Source organism: Triticum dicoccoides, chromosome 6B (genome assembly GCF_002162155.2).
Source record: "Triticum dicoccoides isolate Atlit2015 ecotype Zavitan chromosome 6B, WEW_v2.0, whole genome shotgun sequence".
Classification (NCBI taxonomy): Eukaryota; Viridiplantae; Streptophyta; class Magnoliopsida; order Poales; family Poaceae; genus Triticum; species Triticum dicoccoides.
Window position 1 is genome coordinate 695764724 of NC_041391.1, and position 21022 is coordinate 695785745.

Sequence of the window (21022 nt, forward strand, 5' to 3'; positions counted from 1 at the left end):
GGTGTCTACTGTGAGTTTCATGTTGGGTGCAAACAAACATTAAAGGATCCAATATCTGTATTTTTTAACTAAAGCTATTATCTGCCTGCTATCATTGGTTTTGGGTCTATCCACCGTTTGCTACCATCACTCTGGAGTTGTGCATGCACTCCTTACATAATCTCACTATGTTTTATTCCTATGCATGCCAGTTATTGTACACAATGGAACTGATCATGTAGAGCAAAAGAGACGAGCCTTGTGTGGCAATAAAATTTCATGCAGACGTCGTTCCATGGTGGGCGCAAAGGCAGCCCCCCCTCCACCTATTTCGGATCATAATCAAGAGGAAGATAACTGTTCTGAGGGGGGTTCAGAAGGAGAAGACCACTCCTATTTACCCCATGAGGTCTTCGCTCTAACTTGGCATGCTGATGTTGGTAATATCATGCATATGGTGCCTTGCATTGCTTACTATATACATTAAAGATGTCATCTGCTTAGTTTAGACATGCTTTGTGTCAATGACATCTGTTTAGTTTCTTTATCGTATATGTGAATCATGCAATGCCATCTTATCTAGCCAGGCATCATATATGTGAATTTTGCAATGCCACCCTGGTTAGCCAGTCATGTTATATGTGAATTATATCATGCCATCATTTTTTTATTACATGTTAAATTTGTCAACAATTTTAGTACATTCAATTACTCTTCCTGTGCATCAGCCATTCGGCACGGTCATGGAAAAATCTAGAGTGGGAACAAGATCTTCAGAGCAGGCAATGCTATCTGACGAAGTGCATGTCTTGCTAGTTACCGATAGCTCCTTAAAGGAGGATTCAGAGATAGATGACCAGTCATATCCCCCCCCCCCCGAGGTGCATGCCCTAACTTGGCAGGGTTATGTTACTCATATCGTGCATATGGTATCTTGCATTGCTATGTCATTTGCTTAGTTTAGACATGCTTTGTGTGAATGCCATCTGTTTAGTGTCTAATTACCATATATGTGAATTATGCAATGCCATCTTGTTGCAAGACATTATATATGTGAATTATGCAATGTTATCTTGTTGCCAGGCATTATGTATGTGAATTATGCAATGCCATGCTGTTTAGGCAAGCGTCATATATGTGAATTATATCATGCAGTCCTTTTTTTTGTTATTTCTCATTGCTTTTGTCGACAATGTTTGTATATTCAACTGATCTTCCTGTGCATCAGCCATTTGAATTGGTGATGGAGAAATTTGGAGTGAAAACAAGGTCTCCAGAGCAGACAATGCTACCTGCTGAAGCAGAGATCTTGCTGGTTACAGATAGCTCTTCAGAGGAGGATTCAGAGGCATATGCCCAGTCCTATTATGCCCCTGAGGTGTATGCTCAAACTTGGCAGGGTTATATTACTCATATAATGCATATCTTGTATTGCAATGCTTAGTTTTTACATCATATACACAATATTGAAAGGCATCTCTTTAGTTGACACATCATATATGTGATTGCCCTCCGCTCACTTCCTTAGTATATAAATCATATATTTGAATTATGTCATGCCATGATATTTACATAGACAGCATGTATCTGAATTATGGCAAGCCAACCCATTTTCTAAAGACATAATATAGTTATATCATCTCATCCTGTTTACATAGTAATCATATTTTAAATTATGTCATTCTATCCGTGAATTATATCATGCCATCATGTTTCCATCGATGGCATGTTTGTGATTTATGTCATGCCAACCACTTTAATAGACACATCGTATAGTTATATCATGTCATCCTGTTTACATAGTCATCATATTTTCAAGTATGTCATTCTATCCTATTTAGTTAGCCATCATACATGTGAAATTGTGTCATGCTATCCTGTTTAATTAGCCATCATATATGTGAAATTATGTCCTGCTATTCTGTTTGCTTAGACAACATAAATGTGAATTATTTCATGCCCTGTTTTCTTCCCTACTATCCATTGCACCTGTCTATCTTACAATGTCTGTATATTCAATTTCTTTTCTTGTCTATCAGCCATTTCAGTTGGAGGGAGTGATGGCAGTATCTGTGGGAGTAAAAACACGGTCTTCAGAAAAGATCGTGCTACCTGTCGATGCAGATAGAACCACGGTTGTACTTTCCCAAGAACCAGCCCCACCACACATAACCCACACTCATGCAGATTGTACCCCTACCCTGTTGGACAGAGAACCAGCTACACCCCTTCTAACCCCAACCCCAGTAGATAGACACTCAATTCCCGTTGACACAGCACCGTCTGCACCACAGACCACCCAAACACGAGCAGTTAGTAAGGCAATTGCAGTGCCCAAATCACGAGGACCACCACTCCAAACCTGAAGTCAACGCTTAAAGCAGAAGAAGAATTGTTGTCAGGTCAGGTTCCGTAGCTATGGTTCATACTACTTTGCTTTTGCATCACTGTATTTACTGATACCAACTAATTTCAAATTTGAAGGATGCAATTGAAACTCCAATGGCGCAACAGGTATGTTTTAAACATGTTTCTTCAACGTGTTTGGCTGTTTGCTGTTGTAACTTGCTCTATGTTGATTTCAGTTTCAATTAAATAAACAGTTATGTTCTCATGCCATGCACATTACAAGTGTTGTTATTGCTGTGTAGTTTCGCACACTTATATTCTGTCTATGCTGCTTTGTCTTAAATAGATATGATTCGAACTGTATCTATCTTGATTTGGCAACATAAACTAGAATGATATAGACCATACAGTGACCATACTACATAGATATATGTTTGTTTCATGCTGTTATCCTGTCCACCTTACTACTGAACTGGTTTACCAAAATGAGTTTCATATACTACATTGTAAACCTGAGATGTGTTTGTTTGTTTCTCTTTTTGAACGCGGATAAAATATTGGAGAAGAGTACCCTGTTATGCAATGGTAAAGGAAGTAATGCAGATAAGGTTCAAGATAGTGAGACATCCCTGTTAGTCTCCAAGAAAGCTGATAAAAACTATATTGAAGACACTGAGACAACCCCAAAGTCCTGTCTTGATGTAGTGTTCGAGTTACTGGCTACCACTGCTGGCACCAGCTCTTCGAACTCTTTGCCTGAATCAGTTCGGCTTCTTGAGTCTCAACTTCAAGTTGAAAGACATCGATCAGATGTTATGCGACAGGAAGCCGAAGGACTGAGGATGTCCCTGCAGAATTCAGATGCATACTTTCTGGTGCAACAGCAAGCGCTGGAGGACTTAAGCGCCAAACAAGAGAAAGTTAATAAGCTTGCTAAGCATCTTGCCAGCATTATGGGTACCTAGGATATTGTTTCTTGAGCTCTTCTGAAGTGGTTTCAGTTCTGGACTTGTTTTGCTGCGGCGTTTATATGCTGTCATGTTCCCTATATTTGCACTGGTGGCGAACTTTGATGCCCAGTGGATGTAATATGTGTAATAGCTGTGATAGCCTAGTGTAAGTTGCTTGCTTATTTATTTCCTTGTTGTCTTGTTTATTTGTTTGCTTGTAGTCGGTGCAGTTCTTTTTCTGCGGTTTGCTAGTGGCTGCAATAACCTATTTTTTAAAACTAGGCCATAATAACCATGGGCTAATATTTACTGTAGTGACACTGCGCCTCCTACGGGTTGTAGAAACAGTGGGCCTTCTACAGGCCGTATAAGCAGTGGGCCTTCTACGGGCCGTGGAAACAGTGGGCCTTCTACGGGCCCTAGAAACAATGGGCCTCTATGGGATGTATCTTCAATGGGCCTTATACGGCCCGTATGATCGATTGGCCAAACAAGGGCCAAACTGACCGCATTCAGGCCATAAACGGGTTAGAGTTGGAATCGTCCGTTCATGGGCCGACCATAACGGGCCATCGTTAATAGGCCGTATTTGATGACGCTATGAAAACAGCCCAACGTATTAACGGACCACAAATGGGCCAACTGTAACCACAGGCTGAATTTGGCCCACAAACAGAAAATGACAGTAACGGGCCGTAAGTAAATGAATGCTGGAAATGAGCCCAAGAATAAATGGGCTCTGAGAAGGCCGAAAGATAACATGGGCTAGAAATGGCCCACCGGAATAACGGGTCGTTAATGGGTATAAGGTGATACACTATTCTTTACGGGCTAGTTTCACCACGGGCCGTTAATGGGTGTAAAGTGATACACTGTTCATTACGGGCCAGTTTCACCACAGGCTGTTAGTAGGCCAAGAGTTACGTAGGGCCTCATATGGGTCAAAAGACGTCATGGGCCATACATGGGCTAGAAGTGAAAACGGGCTGGAATCATATTGGATGGCCCAGATGACGCTACTGGGCCTAATTCGAATAGCGTAACGGGCCTTGGGTTAGCAGGCTGTAAATGGGCTATATGCGAACATGCCGTTAACAGGCTTTCCATCGGCTAGCCCGCCACCTTTTGACCAAGTCAAACGGGCCGGCCTTTTCACAGGAATGGGCCTCTGTTGGGCCGTGCCACGTGTTGACGTATCATAGGCGCCTTCTGTCCAATGAGTGGATGGCATCTATCCCAGCGATGAGCCGACACGTGTTACCTCCAGCCAATGATGATTTTACACGTGGAAAATCCCCATTGGTCGGGGCTGTTAAAGGGTTATCGGATCCAAAACCCGACCCGATAGCTTAACGGCGTTCCGTTACGGTGGATGCCACGTGTCAGTCACCCTTGACGAAAGCACTTCTGTGACGCGCGATTTATCGTCATGGAAGTGGACACTTTCGTGATGATAATTTTGGTAATGTCACGGAACACTTCTACAACAGCACATGTATGACTATCTTGATTCTGTCATAAATTTGTCATGGATGTACATGCATGACAGAAAAAGCGACCTACTGTGACAAACACGTATCATCACGGAAGTGTATTTTTTTTGTAATGCTAGTTCATCACTTGTGTTCAATCTTGGTACCGAAACTATAGATTGGTGCTTGTGGATGACTAGTAGTGTTGATTACATCTTGTAGTTGATTACTATATGGTTTATTTGGTGGAACATTATATGTTCAGATCCATTATGCTATTTAATACCCCTCTGATCTTGATCATGATTATCATTTGTGAGTAGTTACTTTCGTTCTTGAGGTCATGGGAGAAATCATGTTGCAAGTAATCATGTTGCAAGTAATCATGTGAACTTGATATGTGTTCGATATTTTCATGATATTTATGTTGTCATTCTCTTAGTGGTGTCATGTGAACATCGACAACATGACACTTCACCATATTTGGGCCTAAGGGAATGCATTGTGGAGTAGTTATTAGATGGTGGGGTTCGAGAGTGACAGAAGCTTAAACCCTAGTTTATGCACTATTCCCTAAGGGACCGATTTGATCCAAAAGTTTAATGCTATGGTTAGAATTTACTCTTAATACTTTTCTCGTAGTTGCGTATGCTTGCGAGAGGGTTAATCATAAGTAGGAGGTTTGTTCAAGTAAGAACATCACCTAAGAACCGGTCCACTCACATACCAAATTATCAAAGTAGCGATCACGAATTAAGCCAACATGATGAAAGTGACTAGATGAAATTCCCGTGTACCCTCAAGAACACCTTGCTTATCATAAGAGACCGTTTTGGCCTTTCCTTTGCCTCAAAAGGATTGGGCTACCTTGCTGCACTTTTGTTACTAATATCATTACTTGCTCGTTACAAATTATCTTGCTATCAAACTACTCCGCTACTTACAATTTTAGCACTTGCAGACATTACCTTGCTGAAAACCACTTGTCATTTCCTTCTGCTCCTCGTTGGGTTCGACACTCTTACTTATCGAAAAGGCTACAATTGACCCCATATACTTGTGGGTCATCAAGTCTATTTTATGGCGCTGTTGCCGGGGAGTGAAGAGCTCTTGGTAAGTGGAAATTGATAAGGAAACATTATTACTACATGCTGAAATTTATTGTCACTTGCTACTATGGAAAACAATCATTTGAGGGGTTTGTTCGGGGTATCTTCACCTCGACCGGAACCACAATTAGTTACCCCTCAACCTACTGCACCTACTGAAAATGTTGAATATGAAATTCCTTCGGGTATGTTAGAACAATTGCTAGCTAATCATTATGCAGGAGACGTAACCAAGCATCCTGATATGCACCTGATATATGTGGATGCAATTTGTGGATTGTTTAAGCTTGCAGGTTTGCCTGGAGATGAAGCTAAGAAGAAGGTTTTCCCTTTATATTTGAAGGGAAAAGCATTGACATGGTATAGGCTATGCGATGATGTTTGATCTTGGAACTGGAACCGGTTGAAATTGGAATTTCATCAAAAAAATTATCCCATGCATCTAGTTCCTGATCGGAATTATATATATAATGTTTGGCCTCGTGAAGGAGAAAGTATCGCTCTAGCTTGGGGGAGGCTTAATTCAATGTTATATTCATGCCCCAATCACGAGCTCTCAAGAGAAATTATTATTCAGAATTTTTATGCTCGGCTTTCTCGTAATGATCAATCCATGCTCGATACTTCTTGTACTGGTTCTTCTATGAAGAAGACTATTGAATTCTGGTGGTATCTTCTAGAAAGAATTAAACACAACTCTAAAGGTTGGGAACTCGACGAAGGTAAAGAGTCAGGTATTGAACCTAAGTTTGATTGTGTTAAATCTTTTATGAATACCGATGCTTTTCAAAAGTTTAGAACTAAATATGGACTTGACTCTGAGATAGTAGCTTCCTTCTATGAATCTTTTGCTACTCATGTAGATCTCCCTAAGGAGAAGTGGTTGAAATATCACTCACCAATAAAAGAAGAAGTTAAAGAACCGGTAAAAGCTAAAGAAGAAACTATCATTTACAATGTTGATCCAGTTGTTCCCACTGCTTATATTGAAAAACCACCTTTCCCTGTTAGGATGAAGGAACATGCTAAAGCTTCAACTATGGTTAACAAAAGTTATGTTAGAACACCCAAACCATTTGAACAAATCAGAGTTGAACCTAGTGTTGTTATGTTTAAAGATCTCTTAGTCGATAATACTGATGGGCATGTTATTTACTTCTATGATGAAGCTTCTAGAATTCCCAAACCTGATAAAAAGGATAAACATAGACCAGTTGTTGGCATACCTGTTGTCTCAGTTAAGATAGGAGATCACTGTTATCATGGGTTATGTGACCTAGGTGCTAGTGTGAGTGTTATTCCTTTTTCCTTATATAAAGAAATTAAGGATGAAATAGCACCTGCTGAAATAGAAGGTATAGATGTCACTATTAAACTTGCTAATAGAGATACTATATCACCAATTGGGATTCTTAGAGATGTTGAAGTCTTGTGTGGAAAAATAAAATACTCTACTGATTTTCTTGTTCTTAGCTCCCCACAAGATGACTTTTGTCCTATTATTTTTGGTAGACCTTTCTTGAACACCGTCAATGCCAAAATAGATTGTGAGAAACAAACTGTCCTGTCAGCTTTGGTGATGAATCTCATGAATTTAATTTTTCCAAGCTTAGTAGACAACCTCATAAGAAAGATTTGCCTAGTAAGGATGTAATCATTGGTCTTGCTTCTATTGTTGTACCTCCTACTGATACTTTGGAACAATACTTGCTAGACCATGAAAATGATTTGCATACGCATGAAAGAAATGAAATAGATAGAATATTTTTTGAACAACAACCTCTGCTTAAACACAATTTGCCTATTGAAACTCTAGGAGGTCCTCTTCCACCTAAAGGTGATCCTGTGTTTGGATTAAAACAATTACCAGACACTTTGAAATATGCTTATCTTGATGAGAAAAAGATATATCCTGTTATTATTAGTGCTAACCTTTCAGAACATGAAGACGAAAGATTATTGAAAGTTCTAGGCAAGCACATGGCTGCTGTTGGATATACTTTTGATGATCTTAAGGGCATTAGTCCCACTCTAAGTCAGCGCAAGATTAATATGGAACCTGATGATAAACCCGTTGTTAATCACCAACGTCGGTTAAATCCGAAAATGAAAGAAGTGGTAAGAACGGAAATATTGAAACTTCTGGAAGCAGGTATAATCTATCCTATAGCTGATAGTAGATGGGTGAGTCATGTTCATCGTGTCCCTAAGAAGGGAGGTATTACTGTTGTTCCTAATGATAAGAATGAGCTCATTCCACAAAGAATTGTCACTGGCTATTGATACGTCTCCGTTGTATCTATATTTTTTGATTGTATCATGCCAATATTATTCAAATTTTACATACTTTTGGCAACTATTTATATGGTTTATTTGTACTAACTTACTTATCCAGTGCCCAATGCTAGTTCCTGTTTGTTGCATGTTTTTGTATCGCAGAAAATCCATATCAAACGAAGTCCAAACGTGATGAAACTCCACGGAGAATTAATTCGGAATATTTGTGATTTTTGGGAGTTGGAATCACCACAAACGGAGGCCCACACAGACCACGATACACCAGGGCACGCCCCAGGCCCCTAGCGCATGGTGGTGGGTTGTTCCCTCCTCGAACGTTGGTTGGATATCTACTTAGGGTGGAAGGAAGCTTATATCAGGAAAAAATCGTGTAAAAGAATCAACACAATCGGAGTTATGGATCTCTGGGAATATAAGAAACAATTTTTGGCCAGATCTGGGGAGTGCGAAACAGAAGAGAACAGAGAGGGAGATCCAATCTCGGAGGGTCTCCTGCCCCTCTGCCGCCATGGAGGCCATGGACCAGAGGGGGAACTCTCCTCCCATCTAGGGGGAGACCAAGGAAGAAGAAGAAGGAGGGGGGCTCTCTCCCCCTCTCTCCCGATGGCGCCGGAGTGCTGCCGGGGCTAGGATCGTGACGGCAATCTACATCAACAATCTTGCTACCGTCAACACCAACTCTCTCCCCCTCTATGCAGCGGTGTAACACCCCTTCTCCCCGATGTAATCTCTACTTAAACATGGTGCTCAACTCCATACATTATTTCCCAATGATATATGGTTATCCTATGATGTTTTAGTAGATCTGTTTTGTCCTATGGGTTAATCGTGATCTTGGTTGGTATGGTTGTATATTTTATTTATGGTGCTATCCTACGGTGCCCTCCATCTCACTCAAATGTGAGGGCCCCCCGCTGTAGGGTGTTGCAATATGTTCATGGTTCGCTTATGGTGAGTTGCGAGAGTGACAGAAGCTTAAACCTGAGTAAGTGGGGTATGGCGTATGGGAGTAAAGAGGACTTGATACTTAATGCTATGGTTGGGTTTCACGACCTTAATGATCTTTAGGAGTTGCGGATGCTTGCTAGAGTTCCAATCATAAGTGCATATGATCCAAGTAGAGAAAGTATGTTAGCTCATGCCTGTCCCTCATATAAAATTACAAGAATGATTACAGGTACTTGTTATCGATTGCCTAGGGACAAATGACTTTCTTGCTGACAAAAGCTATCCACTTTTACTACCTTGCATTTTATTCGTAGTTTTATTCTCGCAAAGTACTCACAGTTTTATCCTTGCAAAACAGTTTCATACTTGTTTTAGGTAAAGTAAACGTCAAGTTTGCGTAGAGTTGTATCGGTGGTTGATAGAACTTGAGGGAATATTTGTTCTGCCTTTAGCTCCTCATTGGGTTCGACACTCTTATTTATCGAAGAAGGCTACAAACGATCCCCTATACTTGTGGGTTATCAAGACCTTTTTCTGACGCCGTTGCCGGGGAGCAATAGCGTGGGGTGAATATTCTCATGTGTGCTTGTTTGCTTTATCACTAAGTAGTTTTTATTTCCTGTTCTAAGTTGTTCTCTATCTTTAGTTTTGGATATGGAACACGAAACATTCTCTATATTCAGTTATGGATATGGAACACGAAACACCAAAAAAATAGTGGTACTTGCTACTCATGGAGATAGGGAACTTCCTAAAACCCTCGATGCTCGTTATGTGAAAAATAGTATGCACTACTTTGATAATCCTGAGAAAACACCATTCAACTTGATAAGGGGAGACACGTTGGATCAATGTGAATATTTTAGGGATTATCGCTTGACACAAAAAGGGAAAATTTTATGGGATCAAATTTATATGTTGCATTGGTATGCTCGGGATTTATGCTTGAGATATGATTATACTTGTTGCTCTAGGATGAATGCTTCACATCTTCCCTTTTCATGCAAATTTAATGATAATGAAACCTTGGCTTCTTATGCCAATGGTATATATGATTACTATGATGTGGAAAGAATAGAATAATTTGTTGCTTTTAAGGGTTCTTATGAAATTGAATCTTTGCTTGAAAAGTATGAAGATTTTGATGATTCAATTTATAGACCTGAAATTTTTTCCATCCTTAAATGTTGCTATGATAATTACAAATACAATTCTGATATTGATGCATTTATTGAGAAAATCTACGTTGTCCAATAGGAGACTAATATTTTGCAAGAGTCTATGGAAGAAGGAATTGATGAAACTGTGAGCTCACTGGATGAAAAAGATGATGAGGAGAGTGAAGAACAAAAGGTGGAAGAGTGGATTAGCTACCCGTGCCCACCTTATAATGAGACAGTTCATGATGGGATTTCATTGCCATTTTCACTAACCCCGCCACTAAAAGTTTGGTTAAGTTTTGTGTGGATGAATTGTTTGAAGATCGAGGAGGTCTCGATATGAGGAGAAGGAGGAGAGGAAAGGGCTCAACCTTGGGGATGCCCAAGGCACCCCAAGTAAATTTTCAATGAGACTCAAGCGTCTAAGATTGACGATGCCCCAGAAGGCATCCCATATTTGTTCAACAAGTATCGGTATGTTTTCGGATTCGTTTCGTTCATGTGATATGTGCAAATCTTGGAGCGTCTTTTGCATTTAGTTTTCATTTTTCTTTTAAGCACCATGCTGGTATGAGATAGTCCATGGTTAATTTATAGAATGCTCGTTGCACTTCACTTATATATTTTGAGTATGGCTTTATAGAATGCTTCATGTGCTTCACTTATATCATTTGAAGTTTGGATTGCCTATTTCTCTTCACATACAAAACCGATGTTGGTAGAATGCTCTTTTGCTTCACTTATATTTGATAGAGCATGTTCTTTTGTAGAAAGAATTAAACTCTCTCGCGTCACTTATATCTATTTAGAGAGTCAACGGGAATTGGTCAATTGCATGGTTAGTCATGAAATCCTACATAAAACTTATGGATCACTGAATATGATATGTTTGATTCCTTGCAATAGTTTTGCGATATAGAGATGGAAGATGTGGGAGATACTAGTAAACGATTGTGGTTAGTAAGAATATTGGTGTTAATGTTTGTGATTCCCGAAGCATGCACGTATAGTCTCTCGTTATGCTATGTAAGTTGGAGCATGATTTATTCTTTATTGTCTTCCTTATGAGTGGCGGTCGGGGACGAGCAATGGTCTTTTCCTACCAATCTATCCCCCTAGGGGCATGCGTAGTAGTACTTTGCTTCGAGGGCTAATAAACTTTTGCAATAAGTATATGAGTTCTTTATGACTAACCTGAGTCCATGGATTATACGCACTCTTACCTTTCCGCAATTTGCTAGCCTCTACGGTACCGTGCATTGCCTTGTCTCACCTCGAGATGTGGTGCAAACTTTGCAGGTGCATCCAAACCCTGTGATATGATACGCTCTATCTCACATAAGCCTTATTATATCTTCCTCAAAACAGCCACCATACCTACCTATTATGGCTTTTCCATGGCCATTCCGAGATATATTGCCATGCAACTTCCACGGCTTCCGTTTAACGACTTGAGCATTCATTGTCATATTGCTTTGCATGATCATATAGCTGACATAGTAGTTGTGGCTTAGCCACCGTGCATCATTTTTATACATGTTACGCTAGATCATCTGTCTGAGGCATTCATATAGAGTCATATTTTGTTTTAGGTATCGATTTGTAATTTTTATTTCTTTTGAGTTATAAGTAAATAGAAGTGTGATGATCATCATTTTTAGAGCAGTGCCCCAGTGAGGAAAGGATGATGGAGACTATGATTCCCCAACAAGTCGGGATGAGACTCCGGACAATGAGAGAAAAAAGGGAAAAAGAAAAAAAGAAAAAAAGAAAGAAAAGAAGAAAGAAAAAAAAAGAAAAAGAAAGAAAAATTAAATAAAGAGAGAAGGGGCATTGTTAGTATCCTTTACCACACTTGTGCTTCAAAGTAGCACCATGTTTTTTCATATGGAGAGTCTCATATGTTGTCACTTTCATATACTAGTGGGAATATTTCATTATAGGATTAGATGCACACCCACTTAGTTTTCATACGGAGCTTTCACACACTTATAGCTCTCGGTGCATTCGTTGCATGGCAATCCCTACTCCTCTGGTTGATATCAATTGATGGGCATCTCCATAGCCCGTTGGTTAGCCGCGTCGATGTGAGAATTTCTTACCTTTTTGTCTTCTTTGTATTTACCCCTATCATCATACTCTATTCCACCCATAGTGCCATATCCATGGATTGCACTCATGTATTGCGTGAGGGTTGAAAAACCTGAAGCGCGTTAAAAAGTATGAACCAATTGCTCGGCTTTTCATCGGGGTTGTGCATGTTAAATACTTTGTGTTAAGAAGACAGAGCATGACAAGACTACATGATTTTGTAGGGATAGCTTTCTTTAGCGTTGATATTTTGAAAGACATGATTGTTTATTGGGATGCCTGAGTATTGATGTCTTTATGTCAAATTATAGACTATTGCTTTGAATCACTTATGCCTTAATATTTATGCCATGACTAAATATATGATCAAGTTGATCCTAGGCAGCATTCCACATCAAAAACTATCTCTTTTATCATTTACCTACTCGAGGACAAGCAGGAATTAAACTTGGGCATGCTGATACGTCTCCGTCATATCTATAATTTTTGTTTGTTTCATGCCAATATTATTCAACTTTTACATACTTTTGGCATCTGTTTATATGATTTATTTGGACTAACTTACTTATCCAGTGCCCAGTGCTAGTTCCTGTTTGTTGCATGTTTTTGTATCGCAGAAAATCCATATCGAACAAAGTCCAAATGTGATGGAACTCCGCAGAGAATTATTTTGGAATATTTATGATTTTTGGGAGTTGGAATCACCGCAAACGGAGGCCCACATAGACCATGATACACCAGTGCCCGCCCCAGGCCCCTGGCGCCTGGTGGTGGGTTGTGCCCTCCTCGAATGTCGGTTGGATCTCTACTTTGGGCGCAAAGAAGCCTATATCAGGAAAAAATCATGTAAAAAGATCAACGCAATAGGAGTTACGGATCTCCGAGAATATAAGAAACGGTTTTTGGCCAGATCTGAGGAGCGAAACAGAAGAGAACAGAGAGGGAGATCCAATTACGGAGGGGCTCCTGCCCCTCCTCCACCATGGAGGCCATGGACAAGAGGGGGAACTCTCCTCCCATCTAGGGGGCAGGCCAAGGAAGAAGAAGAAGGAGGGGGGCTCTCTCCCCCTCTCTCCTGGTGGCGCCGGAGTGCCGCCGGGGCTAGGATCGTGATGGCGATCTACATCTACAATCTTGCCACCGTCAACACCTACTCTCTCCCTCCTATGAAGTGGTGTAACACCCCTTCTCCCCGCTATAATCAATACTTAAACATGGTGCTCAACTCCATATATTATTTCCCAATGATCTATGGTTATCCTATGATGTTTGAGTAGATCTGTTTTGTCCTATGGGTTAATCATGATCTTGGTTGGTATGATTGTATATTTTATTTATGGTGCTGTCCTACGGTGCCCTCCGTCTCACACAAATGTGAGGGGCCCCCGTTGTAGGGTGTTGCAATATGTTCACGGTTCGCTTATGGTGGGTTGCGAGAGTGACAGAAGCTTAAACCCGAGTAAGTGGGGTATGGCGTATGGGAGTAAAGAGGATTTGATACTTAATGCTATGGTTGGGTTTCACGACCTTAATGATCTTTAGTAGTTGCGGATGCTTGCTAGAGTTCCAATCATAAGTGCATATGATCCAAGTAGAGAAAGTATGTTAAATTATGCCTCTCCCTCATATAAAATTACAAAAATGATTACCGGTACTTCTTATCGATTTCCTAGGGACAAATGACTTCCTTGTTGACAAAAGCTTTCCACTTTTGCTACCTTCCATTTTATTCGTAGTTTTATTCTCGCAAAGTATTCATAGTTTTATCCTTGCAAAATAGTTTCATACCTGTTTTAGGTAAAGTAAACTTCAAGTGTGTGTGGAGTTGTATCGGTTGTCGATAGAACCGAGGGAATATTTGTTCTGCCTTTAGATCCTCATTGGGTTCGACACTCTTATTTGTCGAAGAAGGCTACAAACGATCCCCTATACTTGTGGGTTATCAACTATAGGATGGGAATTGATTATAGAAAATTAAACAAAGCAACTAGAAAACATCATTACCCTCTACCTTTTATTGATCAAATGTTAGAAAGATTATCTAAGCACACACATTTTTGCTTTCTTGATGGATATTCTGGTTTTTCACAAATACCTGTTTTACAACTTGATCAAGAAAAAATACCACTTTTACTTGTCCTTTCGGAAGTTTTGCTTATAGATGTATGCCTTTTGGTTTATGTAATGCACCTGCTACCTTTGAAAGATGTATGACTCTATATTATCTGATATTGTGAAAAGATTGTTGAGGTTTTAATGGATGACTTTTCTGTTTATGGGAAGTCTTTTGATGATTGTTTAAGCAATCTTGATCGAGTTTTGCAAAGATGTGAACAAACAAATCTTGTCTTAAATTGGGAGAAGTGCCACTTTATGGTTAATGATGGTATTGTTTTGGGCCATAAAATTGCTGAAAGAGGCATTGAGGTGGACAAAGCCACGGTTGATGCAATTGAGAAAATTCCATGTCCTGAAGATATCAAAGGTATTTGTAGTTTCCTTGGTCATGTTGGTTTCTATAGGAGGTTTATCAAAGACTTTTCTAAAATTTCTAGGCCTCTTACGAATCTTTTCCAAAAGGATATCCCCTTTGTGTTTGATGATGATTGTTTAGAAGCCTTTGAAACACTAAAGAAAGCCTTAATTACTGCACCTGTTGTTCAACCACCTGATTGGAACTTTCCTTTTGAGATTATGTGTGATGCTAGTGATTATGTTGTTGGTGCTGATCTAAGACAAAGAGTTGATAAGAAACTGAATGTTATTCATTATCCTAGTAAAACTCTCGACAGTGCTCAATGAAATTATGATACTACTGAAAATGAATTCTTAGCAGTGGTGTTTGCTTGTGATAAATTCTGATCTTAAATTGTTGATTCTAAAGCGATTGTTCACACCGATCATGCTGCTATAAAATATCTTATGGAAAAGAATGATGCTAAACCTAGACTCATTAGATGGGTTCTGTTGCTACAAGAATTTGATTTGCATATTACTGATAGAAAAGGGGGAGAGAACCTCGTAGCTGATAACTTGTCTAGGCTTGAAAATATTCTTGATGACCCACAACCTATTAATGATAGCTTTCCTGATGAACAACTAGCTGCAATAAATGTTTCTAATACTATACCTTGGATGTAGACTATGCTAATTATATTGTTTCTAAATACGTACCACCTAGCTTCACATACCAACAAAAGAAAAATTCTTCTATGATTTAAGACATTACTTTTGGGATGACCCACATCTTTATAAAGGAGTAGTTGGTATTATTAGACTTTGTGTACTTGAGCATGAACATGAACAAATACTACGGAAATGTCACTCTGAAGCTTATGGAGGACACCACACGGGAGACAGAACCGTTTATAAGGTATTGCAATTTGGTTTTTATTGGCCTACTCTCTTTAAAGATGCCCATAAGTTTGTCTTGTCTTTTGATGAAAGCCAAAGAATAGGTAATATCGGTAATGTTTATGAATTATTCACTTGCAGTTGAACCATTTGATGTTTGGGGATTTGATTTTATGGGACCTTTTCCTTCCTCTAATGGTTACACACATATTTTGGTTGTTGTTGATTATGTTACTAAGTGGGTAGAAGCTATTCGAACCAGTAGTGCTGATCACAACACCTTGTGGCACCTCGGCTCAGAGCGACCTGTTTACCTTGCATTGCTAACCCAGAGATCATGTCTTCTGGCAATACACAACATCTTGGTACATAAATCACCGCTTTATTGAAACTAGCAGAAGCGTATTGTGACATTACGTCAAGTCGCAAGGCCAAGCGGCACACTCGGTGCGGCTGAACAATATGTACATTATTTAGTGAACATAAAGGGGCTTCGAGCACAATATCTACATGGCAGCGGAACAACGACGTAGTGGGACTCCATAGCACAGGGACACCGATGTGGACACGATCTAGACACAGCAGCACTCCGATCTAGTTAGACTTTCCTGAAATCTGGCATAACACGCCAGGTCAGTACATTGAATGTACTTGCAAGCTCACAGCAAACAGAACCATAATGACAAAGTATATCATAACATTTAATCAAGTTAAATGCAAACAACAACATTCTACTCATGTAGTGAAATCAAACTTGTGCATTGAGTCACTCGGACTCTCTCTTACCAACAGGTTGCCTTGCAACCGAACAGTTATCATGATGGATCACGAACAGAACCATCCTCGGTTCAACGGGTTACCTCGTATCCGAACAGTGATCACTCCCGGGTCACAAGTGATACCACAACAGTCAGTCTCACTGAAATCATCATGATTCAACCAGTGCAATGCAAATAACTTAGTGTGCAATATTTCTTTATGAAAGTTGATCCATGGTGTGACTTACTTACGAACTGGGCCCTTATCCGCGGGCGCGGCTATCAATAGATTAATACACTCTGCAGAAGTAGCACACTTTACCCACACCACAGAACTAATGGCCTTGCACTCCCATTCGGGTGGACCAATGACATTCCGACACAACTCTCCCATTGCCATGACACTCTTACGGCCACTCCGACCAACTCCCCACTGGGATAAGTCATGGGTGGCCTAGCCTACCAAAGGCAAAATGGCCACCATCGTGGCAAATAAACGGTCCCACACGGGGACAAGGTACCATAACAACAACAAGCCCACGAGGTTATGTTTGCTTACCAGGCCAGGGTAACGCATGCCCATAACCATCCCTTGTTGGAGGCACCAACAAACGGCATGACAACGGGACGACTAGCGGCCTCCCCATACTAAGGCAAATGTGGTTGCACTTGTCAGCCCGATTCAGTGGCACCATAACCCGACAAACTTCATGTTCAAGTTCAATTATCATCAGGTTTAACTTGAAAATAAAAATGCTCGAGTCACTATATGCCATGCTTATGCAACCATATATCATGCATCACATATCACTTAGAAACAATAGATCAACCTTATTCAAAGTTCTACTTGCACAAACTCAACTTTCAAAATTTTTGGTTCTTCCTTACTGGTTATTTATACTCATCACTTTAGTTGGCATTTATCATATAAAACTTATTATGCATGTAGGAAAAATAATACCGATGATCATATTATCAGTCATGTCAAACTTACTTAGTTCAGCTACAAAAGCTATATCTCACTAGTTCAAGCATTCATTTTTGTTAACTAAGCATTTTGATCATGACAAATTAAATAACAAAAGCATTGTTTATTTTAATACTATATGCAATGAATAACATATAAATTCAAGTAGAAAATCATGGATATTGCAAATACGCCATGACAATGTTGTCGTGGCTTGCCTTAGTGCAGAGGAGCTTCACACTCCTCCTGGATGCCTTCAAGACAAGCTTCACCTTCTAAAAATAAATCAAATGACAAAAAGAAAATATCAAGAACACTTTTGAAAATTACCAGAAATTCTAGACAGCAGATAAAAATCCCATCTTGGGTGTGCTGCTAGGATTTTCCAGTAAGAACGCAATGCAAAAAGAATCAACTCACTACTGGAAACAGGGAATTTACCATCAGCCATCTCTTTGCCATCTGCCAGCTGATGGCAAAGAACGTCTTTGCCATCTGCTCATAAAAACAGATGGCAAAGAACTGACAGACGGCAAAGAACATGGTTGCCATCAACCAATTCTTTGCCATCTGCTAGTGGATGGCAAATAATCTTTGCCATCTGCCAGCAGATGGCAAAGAGGTTGGCAAATCCTGTGCTCGTCAAAAGTGTAACGGCGTACCAGCCCCACCTCTTTGCCATCTGCCAGCAGATGGCAAAGATTCTTTGCCATCTGCTGCCAGATGGCAAAGAGATGGGGTAAATTTTTTCCAGGTAAAAAAACTGTGCGGTTATTTTTGTTCTCATTGGTTGAAATGTTTGTGTCATGGATTGATGACATGGCATCCATCAATCCATCCCATTTATCTAAACAAAAAAAGAGAAAGAAAGAAAAAGAACCCCCACTCCCCGGGCAGCCCAACCACCCAAACCCTATCCGATCCCTCTCCAGCTCGCGCACGCTCGCCGCCGCCACGTCTGCCGCCGCGGCCACACTCAGGGCGCAATGGCCTCCTCCCCGCTCGCGGCCTCACTCTGCCTCGATCCCCTTCGTCTGCGGCGCCTTCACGCCGTCGTCCCCATCACACCGAGCCGCAGCACCTCCCCGACGTCGCCCGTCCCGAGCCGCAAGACCTGCCCGGGCGCCTACTCCTCCACCGCCTGTCCGGCGAGGCAGGGGCCAGGCGGAGATGGCGGCCAGCGCCTACTCCTGCACCGCCCCAGAAGCGAAAATGGCTCGCGCGGGACGAGGTGGAGAAGCGGCAGCACGCGGCGGCGCAGGTGAGCCCCGACCTCGCCCCTCCCCCTCCTTTCCTTCTCCGGCCAGCAACGGCCTCCCCCCTCTCCACATCTCCCCTGCAGCACCCCTGGCACCCGCCCCCATCTCCCCGGTCGGCCTGCATCTTTGGCCATCTGCCAGTCTCCTTTCTCTCCGCCTCCGCCCCATCCGGCCAGACCTCTTCCTCCATGCCTCTGTGAACCCGTCCCTCTCACCCGATGCATCTCTCACTGAGATCCCCTACCTTCTCCCCACCCATTGCGTGAGAGGGCTGGTCTGTTGATGTTGGATTAAAAATATGGCTCTTGATGGATATTATGTATGCATGTTGCTACTTATAATCTGATTTACTGTGTATCAGACTTTTTCTTTCATGCAATAGTTCAGGTTTATTGTTCTTAGTTTTTCTGTAGTAGTTAATTTGATTGTTATGGATTAAAATCTAGAGCTACCTTATAATACTGCTTGAAAATAGCTTTGGCTCTTCACACATGGGAGTAATAGGGCAGTTTGCATTCCTAACTTTCTTTTCTCTGTATATATATACATGGTTTTAGGATTCTATTTGTTTGCTACTGAAGCTTATGTTTTTCTTTTTCAGAATTGAGTGCGTATGAACAATGCAACGGAGGTCATGTTAACTCCTACAGCCTGATATGTTCTTTCGTCTCCTGGTGATTACTTCGAATGGTTGTGTGAGGTAATAGAGCTAATACCTTTTGTTCTCTGGTGGATTAAAAGTTTGTAAAGATTTGAATTATAGTTCAGTCATGTGCATACATTTCTATATTGCTTGGTGAGTAGTAGCTCGCACATAATAGTTATCTGAACCATGATAATTCTGTTAATTTCCACCCAGTTCACCACTACAGTTTCTACACTACTGTAACAAAAACATAGTAGCTGTAAGTATACAAGCAGAGTGTTATTGCATAATTTAGAAGAAAATATGTTTGTTTTCCACTAAGGAAAGAGATGTAATGTTGTCTGATTTATGGTTCGGAGTAGAATGGAATCATACCTGGTACCAACAAATGTGAAGTGAAAATAACAATTTATACTTACTGAAGCCCTAAAATCTCAAACAGAAACCCTATTCTTGGGTGCCCCTTTTACACAAAAAAATCTACGAACTGTGAGAGGGATAATATTAACCTAGAGAAAAACATGGGAATAACCACCATCAGATTGAACTAGTATGTACAATTTTCGCAAAATTAGTATATAAGAATAGCGTCACTCAATCTCAAAAGTCTTAGCTCTCTTGCAACAGCAACATCTCAGTCAATAATATTAGACATGGATACTGCCATAATGGAGACAAGTGCATATCTATTGTTCTTTCATGATTTACTGGACTTGTTGAAGAATACATATATGAATAGTCTTTTTGTGGCCTTGCAAGCATATTTGCAGAGAATCAGAGAGTATACTTACAGCAAGTACAATTACTTTTCTTATTTACAGCAAACAATAGAGAGTTGCATAAGTCCACTGTTGTGATTCAGAGATAACATTTTTAATGTCAATGCTATAATTAAAAAGGAGAATATTAATTAACTTTGATGTGAATTTGACTCTACTGAAATGAGATGTGATTGGTTAATCAGATGAAAGAGATGCATATATTTCTTCAACACAATGCAAAACTGAAAGGAAATGCACAACCAAAGTTCCAGAGACATACCACACACCAAAGAATGATTCTAACTCAAATTATTTGTAAGATGCTTCAGATTGTAGCCACAATAAATATGAAGAGATAACTTCAAATTGAAGAAAGCGCAGTCTCACAAAAGTTGTAGCAGCAATGGAATGCTAGTTCTCCCAAAAATCGGTAACATGTTTAAGAGAAAATACTCTGAAGCCGCTCTGGCCGCTGCTATGTTTCCTGAACAAATGTCACACAAAAAACCGTGCCAGCAGAGCAGAGAAGTGAAACACAGGACAAATAAACAGATGTAGACGATGCCACCGCCGAGCTCTAGTATGTTACACGCATGATAAATCTGTAGGAATATAATGCCATTTTTAACAAACAAATGAGGAAGACCAAAGAACTAATACATTGTTTCACTAGAAAATACTACCATGATTTTAGTTTCAATGGAAGTACTGAAAAATAGATAGGGCTCTGCAAAATCATTGGAGTGGCACATATTGCAGTGTTACTGAATTTCAGCATTGTGCCAACAAGCACTTCACGTTCAGGTAATTAAACAGGCACATGAAATTACTTTGTACTAATGTATCATTCAAATTGATGAAACTTGAGTAGTAGACAGTACGAGTAGGCAACCGTGAGAAATTGTATGAGATGGCAGCAGA